General features: G+C 44.5%; 1 protein-coding gene across 1 annotated transcript in view; it reads right to left on the reverse strand.

Moving 5' to 3' along the window:
* Positions 1–10,066: 10,066 nt before the first annotated feature.
* The window catches only part of ST8SIA4 (ST8 alpha-N-acetyl-neuraminide alpha-2,8-sialyltransferase 4), a 511,314-nt gene continuing 504,632 nt past the window's right edge, over positions 10,067–16,748 (reverse strand). The window contains exon 6 of the mRNA XM_086960965.1: positions 10,067–11,969. The gene's annotated coding sequence lies outside the window, so the exon portion shown is untranslated. The remainder of the gene's footprint in view (positions 11,970–16,748) is intronic.

Here is a 16,748-nt window from a genome sequence, read left to right on the forward strand (position 1 = left end):
GAGGGAGGACTACCGCCTGTTTCCAAGTTTTAGGCACAGTGTTGGATTTAAAAGATGTATCGAGAACCTCCCTAATATAGGGTTCAAGAGTCTCGATACTTTCTGCAAAAAGTTTAGGTGACGCCGGATCACGAGGAGACCCTGACTTAATGGTACGGCATATCTGCTTAAGCCTGTCGGGGGATGGAGTAAAGAAATGGTCCAACCTACTGACACCATCAACCTCCAGTTTATTTTCTCTAAACTCAATTCCCTTTTTTTTTCCCCTGTGAAAGTAGAATAAATGGTAGCCACTTTGTCAGAAAAGAAAGCAGCGATACGGTTGCAAGATTCTTCCGAGACCAGTGATGGGTCAACAGATGAGCCGCAAAAAGAGATCTCCTTATAAATTTTAAACAGCTCTTTGGTTGAGTTCTTGGCTTCTCCTATCCTGCCTGAGAAGTAAGTTGCTTTAGCCCGTCTGATGGAATTATGGTAATCTCTGCGTTTGTCTAAATATCGCTGTTTAGCTAGGTCTAGGTATGCCACCCGCCACTGTCTTTCTAACTTCTTGCATTGTGATTTCGCTAAGCGAAGCTCATCACTAAACCAGGGGGCAGATTTCTGGGGTCTACTGCCGAGTTTTTTCTGACAGAGAGGGGCTATTTCATCTAAGGCGTCGTTGATGCGGCCATCTAGTCTATCTGATACCATGTCAGCATCCTCACCTCCTAGTCTGCCACCTTTAGTCAGTGCAGTCTGGAATTTAGTTATAGAAAAAGCCCGCCTATTACGGCTCATATATTTAGCATTAGTACTTTTATGAGTATTTCCAGTGGCAATATCAATGCTAAAAGGTACTAACAGGTGGTCGGACCAAGGGATGGAAACTGGAGTCTTTACTTCAATGCCTTCCCAATTAGCACCAATTCTACTCCTTCATCACCACCCTCTTCTCTTCTCCCCCTTCGTTATTCCGTATCTTGTCCTGCAAACAAGCTGTGTACTATCTGTAATTACACCAATGTGAATACCTTCTTTCATAAATTGTTTTCATCCCTTGTCAGTTTTATTCTGACACTATACCTTAGAACTTGTTTACATAACCAATGTATTACGTTTCTTATCTTAACTTGGCATCCTCTGGATCTATTCTGATTATTGTTACACCTTTATTTTAATCGATGACATGTTGAAAACCTATTTATATGTGTCATCTTTATTCAGCAATTGGTAACTATTCGTATAGCTTGTTATCAAGACTCAGTCTTTTTTCACCGTAGAATACGATGTATACCAATGTCCGTATTCCCCATTGCAATTCATTGTATATTATTGTTTTTCTGTCACGCTCGCATTCGTGCTTTCAACTTTTCCCGCTGTCATCTTTTCTCTGGTGCGTTTTCCCATACATCCCCCCGAGGCACGAGCCACGGCTATACCCACCCGGTCTACTTTTTAGGTCTCGCCTTTTCCATTCCGAAGGAATGGGAAATGGAGAGAATTCAAGTGCTCAAAATACTCGTCAAACCAAGGGTTTTTTGGTGCGGTTTTCTTCGAGTTCACGTGGCCACAGGCACGCGCTTTTGGGCCATAAACTTTAACGGCCATCTGTTCCCCAGCTCCAGCACCTCCCCTCACACTGCCTTACTTGGATTTCTCCTCCCCCTCCCCAGCCAGCTTCCCCCAGGCCGTGTTCCCTCCCACCTTTCCTCCTCTCTGTCCCTTCTTTTTTTCCCTTCACTTTCACTTGTCTTTTAGGGCCGCAACAACCAGCCCCGCCCCCCTCCCTCTCCCCTCTTTCTTGCGCCCGCCACTGCAGAACACTTTCGATTTCATCATTTTTTTTCCCCCTTCGCTTTCACGCGATCACTTTTAGGGCCGCCACAACCCGTCCCGCCCCCTTCTCCATCTCCCCTCTTCGGAATATTGGTTCTACCCCAACCCTTATAGTATAGTTCACCAACATTTAGCCAGTCAATCTTCCCCCAGGCCGTGTTCCCTCCCACCTTTCCTACTCTCTGTCCCTTCTTTTTTTCCCTTCACTTTCACGTGTCTTTTAGGGCCGCAACAACCCGCCCCACCCCCCCTCCCTCTCCCCTCTTTCTTGCGCCCGCCACTGCAGAACACTTTCAATTTCATCATTTTTTTTCCCCTTCGCTTTCACGCGATCACTTTTAGGGCCGCCACAACCCGTCCCGCCCCCTTCTCCATCTCCCCTCTTCGAAATATTGGTTCTACCCCAACCCTTATAGTATAGTTCACCAACATTTAGCCAGTCAATCTGAAGTATGCACTTTAGAAATATAACAAATGCATAATTAAATAACGCACAACAGCTTAGAAACTTGAAAGAAGCAATGCACAGGGAAAGAATAGTTCTATTCAGTGTCAGTGAAAATTCCTTTTGTTTAGTTCTCATCCCCAAAATCCCTCCTTGGATGTTGACTGCCAGGAAGATAAAAAGTAAATCTTTTTTTGTTCTAAATTTGTGCCAATCTTTCATATTTGCGTGCTGCGTCGTACCATGTTTTTTTCTCAGCAAGGCATTAAATTAAAGTGCTGCAGCTGGACTAGCACAATTTCTCCACTCTCCCAGGCTCCCATACAAGGGGGCCCTCTTCCTGTTTACAACTGTGTTTGATGAAAGCTCCATTTGTGCTGCATGGCGTGCTGCTTTTCAGCTAGAAAGAGTGACCTGCAATGCTTCAGTGGCGGCCCCTCCTGCAGCTTTCGTCGCTGCTTTGTGAACTCCACTTCCCCACCGATCCTTCCCGGCCTCTTTATCAAGGGTTGTCAGACTATGCTTGTTAACCAAATCTCGGCATGTCCTAGATGTTGGTGTAAGTATTGTTATCTATAGACACGCAAATGTAACAGCTGCATGCTGGCTGAGCTGTGTGGATGTATGTCAAAGCCGACACCCAGAGTATGATAAGACAAAGTCCTGGTATAGCGTGTCAATATTATGAATGGTTGCCAGGCAACTCGGTGTTGCCCCAGTGGCTTACACTGATGCCGTAGGAGTAGGTCACTTCGTAATTACAAGTGCCATTGAATACAGACTTCCAACTTCAGTTTCATGTTGTTTTACGCGCCTCTGGAGTGTGGATACTTAGATGTGATGTACAGTGCCCCATTTGAAAGAATTGGTGACCCTCCGCAGTGCAAAACAAGCAACCACCGTTTTGGAATACAAAAGGAGGTTGAGATGTGGAGCGTATGAGTGGGACAGCAAGCTACATATCCAATCAGTGCAACCAAGCTGCATTACTACAGACAATGAAAGCATGGCAAGATATACTCTAAAATTAGTGTTACTAGAATTTTCAGAGTGGGTGTGCTCCCATCATAACATAGCATACATTTTTATTGATCATTGTCAGGTGTATGCCTGCACTTTATCCAGTGTCTCATATTTAAACTGTGCTTATTGTTGGGCTGCTGGCCTCCATATGTCTGTAAATTATTAAGATATGCTGATTATGGGACTGGCCTGTGTTTGTTTTTTTATTATCTTACATGTGTAACTGTTTAAGATGTGCTGATTGCGCAGCTCATTGGAGTTTATTTTTTATTAGGGTCTCTTGTAATCTCCTAAAGATACCCATCTTTAGTTCATTGCTTTAGAACATCTTACTCTTTCGTGATGTGTGTGTTTCGTACCTTGTGCAGGACCACTATGTACTTCTCTGTATCACTGTAACTTTAGTATAGGCACACATTCAGCATCACACTGCAAATGACTGTTGGACTGAACAAAGCCATCATTTCGACGTCCTGCGGCACACATCCTCATGCTTATAGGCAATAGGTCTTGCCTTTGGGACCTTATAAGTGTATGACCATACAACAGTTAATGCTGTTGCAGTATGGATATTGTGCTGCATGACCAGTTTTTCTATTTTGCCACTATTTTATCTACTTCGGACCATTGCCATTATAAATTACAATCACTTTTATTTAAGTATTAATTATTTTAAAAAATTAAAAGCCATTGTTATATGTAATATCAATACATCTAAGTCACGTCAATACAAAACATGTGGCATTACAAATGCTAAAAGTGTCACATTTGCTAAAGTTAAAAGTATTGGCATTGTAAATCACAAAACATAAATATAAAATGTCATTTACAAAACCAATAGCTCCAACTTTCCTACTGCGAGACCTATTGGCAACGCCAGTGCTTGTTTGTGCCCATGTGACCCACTCTGCACCTCACCTATTCGGGCCTGCCTTTGCCCGTTCACAGCAACTTCGGCTGAGAACCTGGGCAATTCACTCGTCCATCTCTACTCGCTCTGCAGCAGTAATCCTCCCGCTTGCCTCAAGATCGGATCACTGCGTTCCTGGATAGCCTACCACCCTGCATTCAGGTACTGCCCTGATCGCCCTTTTTATCTCTGTCCTCCTTCTTTCCCTACTTCGGCCTGACATCCTTTCCCTCCTTTCCCCCACTGGTCACGCTTGCCTCCAAAACCATTGGACCTCCACCTGAAATACCGCAAACTATGTGATCAGTTATGTTCCCTACTGCATCGTGCTCCTGCCTCCTCCCCTGTCAGCGACTCATGCAGTCCTTTTATCCCTGGTCCTGCTTTCCTCCACAGGTCCCGGTACCTTGATACCACACTTCTCCGAACATTGACTTTCCTTGTTGGAGCACACACAGGCATACCTTACCTCTGCCCCTGTCGCCTTTGTTCCCATTCGGCCTTTACCGGCCGTTCCAGGCCAATACTTGACATTTTTCTCCCCTTTTCCCACTAGTGCTCCCTCTGGGACCTCCCACCTCGTGGGTTCATTATGGCCCTCTCCCCTGAAAGCCAGATTGTTGTGGAACTACCAATTCAGGTCGTTTTTCATCCCTCATCCTACCCTTCTGCCATCTACCATTATCATTTACTTGTATACAGGGCCCCATTTGTTAAACATGTCCTTCTTTTCCCTTTTTCCTTATTTCTCTGTACAGCACTATTCTGAAGATTGTAACCATTGTCCTGATGATGACCTGGAATTGAACAGTTCAAAATGCCATCGACTACACAGCGCAAATCGTGGCGTTATTGTGGTCAATCAATTCGGTCTAAATCAGAATACTCACCTTGTACATATTTGCATTGTATCATTGACCACATAATTACTTGCTTTCACTGTTTTTTCACCACTCATGCTGTCTTCTCTGTCTCTGTCTCCTCTGTCACTCTTCCGTTCACCGTCACTAGCACGTTCAGTGTACACTTGTGTGTTATGGTTACTTCATATAAAATTGTACTGTAGTGCTAATACAACTACTTACAAATAATACTCTATTCTCTATGAAATCCTTTTGTGGTCTCTTATTCTTCTCCGCCCCATTCAAGTGTTTTATACTTTCTCTGTAATTGTCCTCCCTAATGATTACCCGTTGAGGCACTGTTGCTTTGTTACTTAATCCATCTGGTCTCACCTGGGTTAACGGGATTACTCCTGTACTTGAATTCCATGTCAGTAATATGGCGGATTCTGGATCTCCTTTCACTCCTTATGCTAAAAAAAAGGTTCAGGTGAAGAAGCGATGCAACTTTCTGAGTGGGAGAAGAAATTCCTAAGAGTTTTTACTGAGGAGCATGGGAAACGTGAAGGATTTAAACACAAAATTAAACTTAGGTCAAGGAAGAACCCAAAGTCCACTAAGTGAGAAGGGTACTACTTAAAGTGAGTGCAGAATTACAGAACGAACTAGAGAAATTACAACAAGACATCATCAAACCCATAGTGGGCTCAGAGTGGTTATCTCGCATTGTTTTGACATGCAAATCTGATGGCAGTCTTAGAATGTTTGTTGACCTTAGGGTCCCAAATTCTAGGATTTGAGTAGACTGTCACCTGCTTCCTAATATAAAAGAAATATTTTCTTTGAATAAGGGTGCTAAGTTGCTTTACACACTCAATATGGCGTCTGCATATCACCAAATAGTTTTACATGAAGATTCACATCATTTAACCTTGTTTATCACCCCAAGAATGCTGATGGAATTGTTGTTCAAGGATGTGGGAGGTGTTATTTGTTTTCATGATGATGTGTTAGTGTATTGGAATGACAAAACTAGCTATGACAGATGGTTAGCACATGTACTAAAAGTTTTAAGAACAGAAAGGAGTAACACTAAAGGCAGATAATAGCAAATTTGGGGTGACTACAGTTGAATATTTGGGCCTTAGATTGTTAGCTACAAGTGTGGATCCAAAGATAAGTTTGTTCAGAACCATTGATGAGGCACATGTTCCTCAAGGAAAAGATCATTTGTGATCATTTATGGGACTGTTGGAATTTCATCCCTGTTTTATACAATGTTGCGCCAGAAAAACGTATGCTGTGCATCAATTATTGAGGAGAAATGAGGATTTTGTGTGGAGTCATGCTTGTGAACATGCATTTGAAGACATACAAATATTATAGTCAACGCAATTCCTCACAAACCTTTTGATAATAGGGAGCCTAGTATTGTGATTACAGATGCTAGCTAGTATGATTTAGGTGTTGTGTTGTTGCAAAGGAGGAATGGAAAAAGTGCTGGCCTTTGCCAGTTGTAGTTAAAAGGGGCAGAATCAACATATTCTGTGGTAGAACATGAAGCTTTAGGTTGCTGGTGCTGTGTCAATCATTTCCCACATTATTTGTGGGGCACAGAATTTGTGGTTAGAGTGGATCATAAACCTTTGACTGGCATTCTTGCCACGAGAGTTACTAAAAAAGTAACCCCTAGAATAGCAAAGTGGCAATATAGGATGCCAGAGTACTCTTACCATGAGTATATTCCTGGAATAAAAAAAACATTATGGCGGATTATTTATCGAGGTTGCCTTTGATTTCTAATGTTGAGGATCAGGAAGTGAGTATTACAGAAAAAATAACATATGGATCAACGAGTTGTCATCCATCTCTAGCAATGGCATTTCAGAGTCATAATGGTTAGTGGCTCTGGGTCAGGATCTATCTGTGACAGAAGTCATGAAGTATGTAAATAAAGGTTGGCTAAAAAGCAAACTTAGTGATTCTTCGGGGGATGCTTTTTGGAATTTTATGTCAGAATAGTCTGTAGTTGACGGTCTGATCTTTTAGTTTTTCTGGTCTCTGTGACATCAAAGGCAGTGGAGTTCACCCATGATGGTCATATTGGCGTGAAAGCCATAAGGATGAAGGGCAGGAGAGTTGTTTTGGTGGCCAGGTGTGGACAAAGACGTTGAACAACTTGTACAGCAGTGTGGGGTTTGTTTTGTAACAGATAAAACTCAGATCATGGTTCCTAGTCCGGTGACAGCTGTTCCTGTTCCTGAGAAGGCACGGTCCAAATTATTGGTCATGGGGGTATAACTATTGGTCAAGTAAAATACGAGGTTGTAGTTGTTGATTATTTTTCTAGGTTTTTGGAAGTGGCATTTGAAAATAATATCATTACTTTCATAGTTAAGGGTGTTTTGGACAAAAATAATTCGGGAAAGGGGTTCCAGATGGGATTTTTACTGATAATGGTCCTCAGTCTATTTCCCAAGAGTTTGAGTTTGTTTTGGCTGATTTCGGCAATAAACATATTACTACTTCATTTTATCATCTAAGGAGCAATGGTTTAGGAGAATGCTGTAAAAGAGTGAATAATGAGAACATACAACTATCTCTTGTGAATGGTTTAGACTAAATGCAAGAGGTAAAAGAAATGTGTGGACTATTCACACTGTACCCAATTCAGAGACTAAAGATTCTCATTGTGTGCTGTTGAAAAGAAGAATGTCTGGATCAAAAATTAACCAATTGTGGATGAAGAAAAAAATTATTTTTGATGAGGTGATGCAGAATGTGAGTGAAAACCGAAGGGAGGCTCGAAGAAGGTACACAACGGTTAAGAAAAGAGTTCTAGATATCAAAAATGGGGATTATGTGAGAGTCAGAGTATCAGTTAGGGGAGGAAAGAGGTCCTCTTGAATTGTCCAAAAGAAGGGGTTAACCTAAGTAAATATTCAGCAATTTTTGATTATGGGAAGTGTTTGAACAAGGATAAATTGTTGATTGCTCAAGAACACCATGTTCCTGTGAAATGTAGGCTGAAGGGTTACATACAGCCACGGCCCGTTGAGGGAGTTTCGGTGGGGCGGAGATGCGAAGCGGGGGTGCTAAAAACCGGAGTATGGATAATTGAAGGTAAGTAAACAATTTGAAAAATAAAATGAATTTCGCATCGCGCCCTGCATCACATTTTGCGATGGAGGGCGTGCTACGAAATTTGTTTTATTAATTACATTGTTTACTTACCTTCAATTATCCATACTCCAGTTTTTAGCACCCCCCACCCTGCACCTCCCCCACCCCGCCTCTCCGCCTCACCTAAACTCCCTCCACGGGCCGTGGCTGGTTACATAGAGCATGATGCTGGCTTGAGAAGGTCATGTAGAACATCAAGTCTTCCAATTAATTACAGAATAATGTGTTACATTGATCGGGTCTTCGTTTTGTTAAATATACTTGTTGTATTAATGGTGTTTTATTTCATAACTAAAGGCCCGATTCACAGAACTAACTTAAGACAAAATCCTAAACTTACTACCATTTTGGTATTCACAGAAGGCACTTACTCATTTTGGTATTCACAGAAGGCACTTACTCATTTCGGTATTCACAGAAGTTAGGAGTCCTATCTTTAGGACTCCAAAATGCCTTCTGTGAATACAGAAAATCTTAAAATTAGGATTTTTCGCAATTTAGTAGTAGTAAAGTTAGGACTCCTAACTTTAGGACTACTAAATGCCTTCTGTTAATACCGAAAGTCTTAAAATTTGGATTTTTCTCAACTTTACTACTACTAAACTGAGAAAAATCCTAATTTTAGGGCTTTCGGTATTCACAGAAGGCATTTAGGAGCCCTAAAGTTAGGAGTCCTAACTTTACTACTACTAAATTGAGAAAAAACCTAATTTTAGGACTTTTGGTATTCACAGAAGGCATTTAGGAGTCCTAAAGTTAGGACTCCTAACTTCTGTGAATACCGAAATGAGTAAGTGTCTTCTGTGTAAGGGCCTTCTTTGAATACGAAAATGGTAGTACGTTTAGGATTTTGTCTTAAGTTAGTTCTGTGAATCAGGCCCTAAGTGAGAATATCTTTAGGCAAGTGTGGGGTTTCTTTTATCATGTTTGTGTAGGGGAAGGTGTGTTGGGTTTTCTTATGAAACATTCTTTGCTCAGTGTGGGATTCGGATTGTGGGAGTAGGTAGAATGGTTCTGCTTCAATGTAGGCAGCTTCTGTGTTCCAGTCAGTGCTGCCCATCATGTACTCTGATGCTCAATAAAGCTCACATGGTTAACGTCATACCTGTATCTGAGCATCTTTTCAGAACCCAAGGTCTATATTATCAGTGGCAAAGCGAGGCAATTATAGTGAACATTAGCTATTAGAGTGAACATTAATTTTTCATTTTAAAGAAACGTATGAGTCTTTGGACAGTACAGACAAGGAGGCTTCCCAGGAAAACATTTTTTTTATACTATCAAACACCGAATTTTAAGGGATATCACGGATGACACACTTGATTCTTCTATAGCTGTTGAGAAAGATAAGACGTCATAATAAAATGAAATGTCAGAAGTTCATTCTTTGCAGTTATGCAAGATTTGTAATAATTTGTTTAAAATAAAATGGTTACCTGAATCCATGCAATCTGAAGTGAAGTGATCTTAGATTTTGTATTGTTTATAGAAATATATTACTCATGAATGGGGACAGTAAAATTATTGGCAAGATTTCTAGAGTTATATTGTAAAATGGCACATAGGAACATGGGTACATTCTGTCAAACTAGTGTTAAAAGGGGTTGGTAAAGAAATGTCATCATTCAAAAGATGATTGACATATGGAGTAGATATAAAAAATTCCAATAAGCTCTATCGATAATTTGTATCAGTGCGAAAAAGGCTTTCGGTTGTTTCTTACGAACCACAGTTTTAGACATGGTTTTTTATGTTGCGCCAACCCCATTTAGAGAGACACGCACCTTTTTCTCAAGCAACTGTGCCAGTTACTTTAAAACCAATTAAAAACTCTTAACACATTAATAAAAAACGAAAATAATTTAATCTTACAGTTGTACAAATGATAAGAAGGCAACAGCACATTTTACACAAAATAACATACAGATATTGAAAGGGGCGCTTTGTGTTTTAAAAAGCCTTAAAGTCCTAACTACATGCTGGGTTGTCTAAGCTCAGTAGTACTGTGTGTGAACGCTGCTCTCTTATTTGTGCTTTTGCAACTTACACAATTCTTTAAAATGAACATATTGATATATGCAAATGCAAATAATATTGAATCCAACACTGCTTATTCCAAAAACGAAATCTATCACTTTTGAGCCACCAAAATCTCTGGGATCCTACGTGTCTTGATAAAACATAGATTTCTGACTGGCAGTATGCATCACGACATAGTTTTATTAGACAACATCATGAACTGGTTTGCCCTCTGAAATGCGTTGCTCCCATAATATTTAGTTCATAAACCTTTGACCCATTCAACACACCAAAAAGTACAAGTTTCGTCTTGTTAATGGTCGTATCCATGGTCTTCAGAATAAACACATTATTTTATGCAGCATCCAATATCCCCTCGAGCTTTATCAATCAAGTGCTAATTCATGTACAGTAATACGAATTTGTCAGGATACCAATTTCTGACTTCACTTAGCTTCTCCCAAATGATTTCATTCCGTTATTACTTCTAGACAGTTGCTCTCAGACATAATTGGATTTTAAATGCTTTGCAGGAATCAGCTCCATATACAATTTACACGTTATAATTGGGCAATAATTAACATGGCACAAAATGTGGGTAGGAGTGGTCGGAAAGCTGCCATATGTAAATGACCTGTTTGTCAAGACATTAATGCACCAGTACTGTTAAGCAAGGCAGATGGAGAGCAGGAGAAACGGAAGGGGTGTCATTTTCGATGCACCGTCCCTGCCTCCCGAGAATTGTAGGCACCATTGCTCCGGTAGAAATCGTCGATTTCCGCCACTGCCTTGGATCTATTCTATGAAAGAGGGGAACAGAGACAAAGGCACAACGCTCGTACAGAGCTGAGTGAAAGCACATGAATCTCAGCGTTTGTGAACAACAAACTGTTCATGATTCACCCGTGTGCCCTCAGATTACTGAACCATCGTTGGCAGTGGTGCAAGGTAGGCATCAGAGGCATTTGTGGGGATGATTGTTTAAAGAGATTTGTTGTACTCCAACAGCTAGTGCTTAATGTGTTTGCAAAATGTCCATTGGATAGAAATATTGTGAATGCTCTCAGGCAGGCTGCCAACTACAAGGCTACATGCCCTGAAATGAATTCTATCATCTCCATGCCTAAAAATGTCTGGGGCCTTTTCGGAAAGGTAAATTTGGTCATAAAGGTATAAAAATGATGGAATTCCTAGCAGGGCTAAACCCATTCAGGAGTGTGAGGATATTTGCCATGAGTGCAGAGATTTCCACAGACCTAGATCCTACTGAAGGGGGTAGAAGCGTGGCATTCTGTGGTGTAGTTTGCCTTCGAAGTTTGGGAACGCCCACAAACTGGTTTGTTTGTGGGAATTCTCACACTTTGATTTATCCCCCTTCTACAATATAAGAGCTGCACCAGGCTGGCACAAATCCCCTTCCCTGTAATTTGTGGGCCTGATTGTCAGTCAGCCCTGTTGGGGTTTAATACAATCATCTAGAGAACATTGATAATAACATAACTTAACGTAACGTGTACTTGTAAAGCGCACGTTCCCCACTATGGGTATCTTGGCGCTGAATAACAGATGTTTGTTTAGGGGTAGTTTTCCGGAGGTGATTAGAGAATGATTATCCTTAATCCTGGGCTGGCTGGGAAACCATTCATCCCCACCGAATTGTATCTGAGAGGTTGTAATGAATGCCTCATGCAACAAAAGCTTATGGCTTTTTACTTTCTATTTGGAAACACTGGGGCATATTATCAAGGGGGTTAAGCTCCGCTTTTTTGGCTTTAAAAGCCAAGAAAGCGGAGATAAAATGATCTCCCTATTACCTAGCTGTCGCTAACATCAGTTAGCGACAGCTAGTAGGAGATAGCGACCATCTTGGGCCCCACTTTGCATGTCAGTGATATTTATCACTAATGACATGCAAAGTGGGCGTGCCAAGATGTTAGCGACTGAAAACAGTCGCTAACATCGCTATCTCCTCTTACCAACTTTTGGAGATATTCCCGCTAAGCGCGAATATCTCCAAAAGCTAACACCTGCCCTGAGCAGTTCTTAGCCATGTTATCCAATGGGAGGTGGATAACATGGCTAAGAGCATTAGCTCGGTAATGCATGAATATCGCTGACTTTTCAGCGATATTCATGGAAAGGGGCGACCACTCGGTCCCCCCGAACGTATGGTCGGTGGCCCGGATCCTCCCGGGAAACCATTTTGGGTGGGGGCGTGTCACGGCTGGTATGCCCAAAGCGGCGTAGCCGGGGCACGCCTTTTCCCGCCCAAGAGGGGTTGTCCTAGACACCTACACCGATGGCCACGCCCAGTAGGCGTACCAGCGGAGGGTTCACGCCCTCCCGACGAGGAATAAAGAGAGCGGGAATCCAAAGAAGCATCCTCTTGTTCCTGTGCTTGGAAGCTGCACCCACTCGTTGCACGTGAGCCCTCGACGGAACAAGGAGCAATTTTGAGAATTTGTAATTCTTTTGTTTCTCTTTCAGCGACTTCGAGGCTAAAAGATCTAGGACCGTTTAGATCGACTTGGAGCGAATATTCGAGAGGAATGTCTGGCAAGAAGGCAGAAAGAAGTCCGAGGCTGACCAGATGCTTCGTATGTTGGTGAGCAGAATCGCGAAGATCGAACGAAACGTTGGTATGGTCCCAGCGCTTGGCCGAGATATGGCGAACATGAAGAAGCAGATGGCTGTGATGAACAATCCGGGTAAACCAAAGAAGGTAATAGGCCCGGCATTGCCGGGAGTCGCCCCTGAGGGTAGGGGGAAACGGGTCAGGAATAGGGCGCCAGGGGGGGAGCTCCCGGTCCCCGAGGTACCCCCGGTGAGCCCCGCCATTCCGGTCGAGGCCCCGGTACTCCCAGACGCGGGTCAGCCGATTCCGGTTGTGATTACGCCCGCCAACGAGGAGGACATGCCACCTGAATTGGCCGCCCATTTGGCTGCATGGCTCGGCAGAAATACAGTGGGTGTTACGGCACCTGGAGACACGGCCAAAGAGGCCAGGTTACTAATTCAGCAGTTGCGGCAGTCGCGAGATGCCACAAAGGCGAATCTCCCTCTTGTCCCCCCACAGGTGACCCCGGAAGGACCGGCAGCTGGCGTCGAAAAGACAGCGGGAACGACAACCGAACCGGGTAAGCAGGCATTGCCAATTGCGGGGGAGGGCTCATTGCCCTCAAGACGGGAGAGAGTGGTTCAACACATCCCGTTGGCCACAAAAGAATTAATATGGGCTGACAAGTATGTTAATATGTTTTCTCTGTTGACTGACCATCGCGAGATGGAGTATGCTAAGACGCAGAAAGATTTGTGGCACCCAAGTGTTTGGCGAGCCAAGATGGCGGGATTCAGGGTGGATGAGACAATAACAAATTGGGCCAAGGCCTTTGCGATGTTTACTGCAATTATTGGGGAGCGTAAGCCCGAGGTATTACCCGAATTGTCTTGTTATCAAGCACGTATAATGGATTTTTATGAAACATATGAGGGGAATGAATGGATGGGTTACGACATGAAGTTCCGTAAGGCCAAAGAGTACGATTCATCTCTGACGTGGGATTGTCTCGACTCGATTTCTTGGCAGAAGCAGCTCCTGCCGGGCGCGACAAAGACGTCTTCGCCAGGCGGGAATGGGTCGGGGTTTTCCCGCCAACAGCCGGCGGTACCCTTTTGAGCGGGCGCCGGTGGCGATCACCAACCAAAGACCGGTGGGAATGGGGGAAAGTGGGGGGTCTGTTGGAGCTTTAATAGAGGTAACTGCTCCAGACCGCAAGGGGCATGTAAGTTCAGGCATGCGTGTGCGGGTTGTGGGAATTCCTCGCACCCGGAAAGTTCGTGCAGATCCAAAAATGGCGGGTCGGGAGGTAAAGGGGGGTCTAAACAAGACTGAGGGGGACCACTGCGTACCGTTACCTACCCCCGTTGATATCATGGCAATGGTTCCCTGGCTAAACAAATACCCTGATCATGTCTCCGCTGGGGTGTTGAGGAACGGATTCATATATGGTTTCTGCATCCCGGCGGGGGATTTTCGTGGGGAATCACTTTGTAGAAACCAACTATCGGCTCGGCATAATCCAGCTGTGGTAGAGAAGAAGATTGCAAAAGAGGTTACCCTGGGCCGGGTGGCGGGCCGATACCAGCACCCTCCAGTAACAAATTTTATCTGTTCCCCGTTAGGAGTAGTCCCCAAAAAAGACCCAGGGGAATTTAGGCTGATCCATAACTTGTCAGCTCCGAAGGGTCTCTCGGTGAACGATGCGATTGACCCGGGAGTTTGTTCGGTGCGGTACGGATCCTTCGATGATGCCGTCACCATGTTGAATCGCCTGGGGCCCGGAGCGCTGATGGCGAAGTCAGATATCGAGTCGGCGTTCCGGTTGCTCCCGGTACACCCACAGGATCAGCGTCTGTTAGGCTTTGTGTTCCAAGGACGTTACTACATGGATAGATGTATGCCAATGGGTTGCTCCATCTCTTGTGCTTATTTTGAGAAATTCAGCTGTTTTTTGGAATGGGCATTCACCGAGGCCACTGGGCATAGCCATGTTATGCATTACTTAGATGATTTTCTGTTCTTGGGGGCAGCCGGCGACACAAAATGTGCGCTGGCGCTACAGGATTTTTGCATTCTCATGAAGGAATTCGGAGTGCCATTGGCACCAGGTAAGACGGTTGGACCATCTACTTCACTGGAGTTTCTGGGAATTGAGCTCGATTCTGTGGAGGGATGTTTCCGTTTGCCGGTAGGGAACGTAGCGAAATTTAGGGCTTCCCTGGAACTGTGCCTTAGTAAGGAGAAAGTGACCCTGCATCAGTTACAACAGGCAGTGGGTCAGCTTAACTTTGCCCTGAGGGTGGTACCAATGGCCCGCCCCTTTTCACGCTCTATTGCACAAGCTATGGTTGGTCTCAAGGAAGGACACCACCGCACGAGACTGTCTGCAGAGGTTCGCCAGGACATGCGCATCTGGTTGGCATTTCTGGCGGACTTCAACGGTCGAGTGGTATGGAACAAGCCACCAGCGTCTTCGGACGAGCTAGGTTTGTGGACTGACTCGGCGGGGAGCGTGGGATTTGGTGCCATTTTTGGTAACCGATGGTCGGCGCAAACATGGCCGACATGGTGGCACACCAGCGGTCTCACAAGTAACATTGGGTTCCTCGAGCTATTTCCTATTTTGGTGGCTCTGATGGCATGGCCGGATGAGTTCAGAGATCGCTCTGTGGTATTCGGGTCCGACAATATGACTGTCGTTGAATGTATAAATAATCAGGCAGCACGCTGCAAGTGGATATTGAGATTGTTGAAGGAAATTGTACTACTTTGCATGAGACTGAATGTACAGTTCAGGGCGAAACATGTGCCGGGTGTACTGAATCATGCTGCTGATGCACTCTCTCGTTCACATATGCAGGCGTTCAGGGGTTATCTACCTACTACGGACCTAGCGGCGGCACCATTCCCCGAAGTACTCTGGCTACTCGGTGCCCCGGATTACAAGACCTCGTGGCAGCAAGCTTAGCCCCCAGGACGAGGAAGGCATACGAAGGAGCGTTTCGTTACTATTGTGCATTTTTGGGTCCGGCAAGGGATCAGAAATGGGGTCAGGAGGATTGCTTCCTAAGGTTTCTGGTAGCATTACACAGGGAAGGCCGATCAGTGGCAACGGCCAATAGGCACCGGGCAGCTATTTCATTCATGGCGCAGGTGCATGGCATCAAGGACCAGACATCTTCCTTTTTAGCAAGGAAAGCCCTTCGTGGCTGGCAGCGCCTTGAGGGTCGTAGAGTAGACGAGAGGCGCCCGATTGGGTTAGAAAGGTTGTCCCTGCTTATAGCGATACTACCCACGACATGTTCCTCCCAATTCGAAGCAGTTCTGTTCCGGGCCGCTTTCGCATTAGCGTTCCATGGGGCTATGCGGGTGAGCGAACTGGTCGCAAAGAATAAGAAAGATGTGGAGGGAGGTCTGTGTCGGGATCACATCCTGATCAGGGGTGATTCAATGGTAGTCACAATAGCTAAGTCCAAGACTGACCAGAGAGCTATGGGAGACAGTGTTGTTGTCCAGCGCATGCAAGGGTCCCCCATGTGCCCGGTAAAGTGAATTGAGGAATATTTGGCGCTGAGGGCGGACACATGGGGTGGGAGTCTGCTGAGACACATCGATGCCACCCCACTGACGAGGTTTCAGTTTCAGAGGGTACTAACATTGGCAATCGCAGCGGCGGGCTTGGACCCGTGCGATTTTGGGACCCACTCCTTTAGGATAGGGGCTGCTACTGAGGCTACAGCCAGGGGTCAGAGTGCCGAAGAGGTGAAACTGTTAGGACGATGGTCCTCGAATTGTTTTAAAAGGTATGTGCGGTTGCACATGTTGTGAAGTCAAGTTACAATGCACTCACGCTTCTTGTCTTCTGTTTGATTTACAGTTTCGCAAGCATGTTATGCGGGGCGGAATGTGCAGTCGACCCGGCACCAGGGGACCAGTGGTCAGAGTTCA

The sequence above is a fragment of the Lissotriton vulgaris genome, chromosome 3_1 (genome assembly GCF_964263255.1).
Source record: "Lissotriton vulgaris chromosome 3_1, aLisVul1.2, whole genome shotgun sequence".
Taxonomy (NCBI): Eukaryota; Metazoa; Chordata; class Amphibia; order Caudata; family Salamandridae; genus Lissotriton; species Lissotriton vulgaris.